The sequence below is a fragment of the Salvelinus sp. IW2-2015 genome, linkage group LG19 (genome assembly GCF_002910315.2).
Source record: "Salvelinus sp. IW2-2015 linkage group LG19, ASM291031v2, whole genome shotgun sequence".
Lineage (NCBI taxonomy): Eukaryota > Metazoa > Chordata > Actinopteri > Salmoniformes > Salmonidae > Salvelinus > Salvelinus sp. IW2-2015.
This window is the reverse complement of record NC_036859.1, coordinates 6,386,629-6,389,364: the sequence shown is the minus strand read 5'-3', so window position 1 is coordinate 6,389,364 and position 2,736 is coordinate 6,386,629.

Below are 2,736 nucleotides of genomic sequence, written 5' to 3'. Positions count from 1 at the left end.
ATGGTGATATGGAAAGCCCCAGACCGAGAGTGTTGAGTTGACCGTCATCTGTTTGCGACTGGCTTCTTCCGATTTTCTAAATAATGTGCTGCCAACAGTTGTGTCCTTCTCACCAAGCTGCTGGCCTATGTCCTGTTAGCTTCATCCCTAGCCTTTGCAGGGCTATCTAATTTTATCCCCTGATGGTCCTTACACACTCACTCTAGTACTTGGCCATTGGAGAGACAAGAGTTGAATATCTCTGTTTGATTGTAGTGTGGGGACAGTTGGTTCTTTTATACAATTGGGAGGTAACGAGTTCTTCAAACAGGGCTTCGTATAAATTGAGCGATGCTAGAAAGTGATGTGGGGCGACTAGGTACGCGCAGAGCGGTCTAAGGCACTGCATTTCATGGCTAGAGGACGTCACTACAGACACCCTGGTTAGATTGGGCATCCAGGGCTGGATCACACGTGCCAGCTGTGATTGGGAGTCCCATTAGGTGGTGCAACCAATGGCGCCACAAAGAACCAAGTTTGTCTGGGTTTGCCAGGTGTTAGGCATTCGTAAATACAAAATAGATATGGTTGCTTAACTGACTATTGAGCCTAGTTAAATAAATGGTTTTTAAAAAAAGTGTAGCTAGGCCTGGCTTAAGCTGGAAGGCCACTATAGAGTAGATAGCCGGGCCGAGGAACACCACACACTTCCACCTCTTTCTCACTCTCGCCAATACATGGAATGTAAAAGAGGACGGATATGCCCAGGTGTACTCTCTGCCACGAAAGAGATCCAATTATTCGAACAAAGTGGTCTCAATGCTCTTCGGCTGGGCACACGTGGGGTAGAACTAGATGTCTTACAGGGGCAGAAAGTGTACATGTCAATAACCGTGCCAGTGTCAGCCCAAAGATATTGAATTTTTGTGGTTGAAGTTCACAGTACAGAGCTTGGTTGAGTGAGGGGGGGGGTTAGATTTTGATTTTTAATTTTTATTTTGTGATTTTATTTTGTTTATCCTAGGGGGACATCAGATCGCTTAATATTGCGGCAAGGAATGTTGCTTTCCAAGTATAATTGTACTGACATCATTTCGAATCCCGCATATTTGCCTACGGTAAGTGACGTTAAGGAGGTAATATATATAAGCGTCCAATCACGGAAACGCAATGAGCCATACATGATACACAGATAGTACGGATACACATCACCTATATAGACAATAATCACTTTTTTCTCGAGAACAGAGAATAAGCCGTTTAATAATGCCTTAAATGTTTCGCCCAGCGGAACGCCTACCACGCGGCTCCCCAATTGGAGTGTAACTAATAAACACTTCTGCTTTTACCTTCAATATTATACATCTTTATACCTATCTTACAGACACAGTCCTACTTACTATATAATAGTTTCTCTCGTTTGTTCTTAGTCCTTCCTCTTTTCTGTTGTCCATCCAATTTTATTCCACTGGTAACTGTGCTATTTCACAAAAGCTCCGCACCTAATACACATTTCACAGATCCCGTATTCCCTACATTGTTTATCTTGTTGATAGTCCCACCCTTCAGGGTCACTCAACCCTTCCCATCTATCTTCCAACATCATCCATTTTGCGATTTTTATTTGCCATATATTTTTCAACTGTGCTGTGATGCTTCACAAAAGATTTGAACTTCCTATTCTTATAGCTTCTACAGATTGTAAATTAAAATAAACATTTTTGCTAAAATAATTATATATTATTGATGATTGACTATGGCTTTTCAAATCCCCCAGTATGCTAACTGGGCGTAGTTCTAGGCAAATGTTGCAATTCTTCAGCCATTCCTGGACCTGTGACCAAAAACGAGCTACATATGGACAATACCAAATAAATGATCTAATGACCTGCCTCCTCACAACAGAATTTGCAGAGCTGGGAAAGTTGTATACCCCATATATATAACATTCTATTGGTTGCAAGAATTTTGTACAGTAATTTAAATGAAAAATTCGAAGTTTGAATCCGGCGTTGTTTTGGTATCAATTCATAAACCATGTGCCATGGAAGGTATATCGAAAATCTCTTCCCACATATTTTGCAATTTATATTGGCACAGCTGTCAGTTTTTTGGTCCTTAAATGAAATTGGTATATGTTTTTATTATCACACTTTTCTTTAAACATTTATGTTCTTTAATACAGGGCCGACATACAAGTTCCTTACTTTTTTCCCCTTCTACTTGCCTCTCCATTTTTGTGGTAATGCTGCAATAGGGGGGGTTATTAAATGTTTTACTCTGTGAACGTTATTTTTGCACACGTGTAGCCTTGTGCACTTGATCAATGGTCTACCAAGTGGCCACTATAATAGAGCAATAAGAAATGCCTGTTGTTTCATTCGATTTCTACTTTAAGATGTTTTTTACCCAAGTGCAGGATTTTTTGCATATTTCGGTGGAAATAAAAAAAAGTGTCACCTTTTTAGGCCCTCACCAGTTTGCGTCCCAGGTTAAGCTCATTAGAGTTAACTGCACCTCAGATTGCAGGACAAATTAATGCTTCACAGAGTTCAAGTAAGAGACACATCTCAACATCAACTGTTCAGAGGAGACTGAAGAATCAGGCCTTCATGGTGAATTGCTGCAAAGAAACCACTACTAAAGGACACCAATAATAAGAAGAGACTTTCTTGGGCCAAGAAACACGGGCAATGGACATTAGATCTGTCCTTTTCTGATGAGTCCAAATCTCTGTGAGACGCAGAGTAGGTGAAC